The following is a 1,290-nucleotide window of genomic DNA, read 5'->3' on the forward strand; positions in this document are numbered from 1 at the left end:
CCTATGGGGATTAATAGTGTACACACTGGCTGTTGTGCAACCGGGCTTTTGATTCACCAGTATGAGTTCCTGACCTGTTCTCTCGCCAACATGTGTCTGGTCTCTGCATGAGCATGGCACAGGGCTGCAACAAGGACCCTCCCTCCTCACGGAGCATTAGGAAGGTACTAAGTACCACAGGACCACCTGAGCACCAGTTTTAAGACAATAATTACCAGTAAGGTCCCAGTATTCAGAGCAAAAGAGGAGGCCTGTATCCCTGTGACCACAGCGACCACATACGGAAGCAATTTGGTATAGGAAACAGATGCTCAGGACACCAGGATGAGGGCAGGAGGGTTTCAGGAAGGACCCTGGAGTAGGAATATTCAGCACTTCCCTTGGAGAAAAGTAGGTAGCCTTTGGATAAAAGAAAAGACCCCTAACCACTAGCACGAAGCCAGGAAGGTGTCTAGAAGTACTTTCCAAACAGGAATTCTTGTGTACTTCTTAACAGGAAGAGACTAGTGTGATATATGTCTGTCATTGAGGTTGCATATAGGGTGTTGAGTGTAGGATTCTGTAGCATTAATGTGGAGAATATTAACAGATAAGTGAATGAGTATATATTTTAAATTAGATTAGATATATTATATAATGTATATTATATAATGTATATTATATATTATATTATATTATATTATATTATATTATATTATATTATATTATATTATATTATATTATATTATATTATATTATATTATATTATATAACCTTTCCTCAGCAATAGAGCTGGATTAGGATTCAACAAATACTGCATGAAATCTGGGTAGCTTTGAGAAGCCCAAGGCAAAGGGGTATTTATTGCATACAAGCGCCTGACATCTCTTGCTGCCCAGCCAGCTCTCACTTCAGTCCTGTGTGGGTAGCTTATGCTCGGCAGACTTTAGTTTCCTTTTGGAAAAAGGAAAGGCTCACACGGACACACACACTGCCCAAGAATGTGGGGTTGCCCAAGCAATGGGAAGGCTGCAAGCTGTCACTTGAACCTGTACATGCTCACCCCATAGACAGCCTGTCGGTCTTGCAGGGTCCTTGAGGTACTAGGGTAAGAAAGGAACAGACAGTACGATAGTGACTGTTAGAAGGTGGAAAGTCACTCCATGGCCCTGAAAGCGTGGGGACTTGTGAGTCTTGTGGGTGAAAGGACTCAGGGACAACATTGCCAGATGTGGGGAGCAGCCAGAGGGGTCAACTCTGCCCTCAGGCAGCTCGTGTGTGTGAAGTACGTGTCCACAAGATTGCTGATGC

This window comes from Elephantulus edwardii, unplaced genomic scaffold (genome assembly GCF_000299155.1).
Source record: "Elephantulus edwardii isolate Elephantulus edwardi_28Jun2011 unplaced genomic scaffold, EleEdw1.0 scaffold00040, whole genome shotgun sequence".
NCBI lineage: Eukaryota > Metazoa > Chordata > Mammalia > Macroscelidea > Macroscelididae > Elephantulus > Elephantulus edwardii.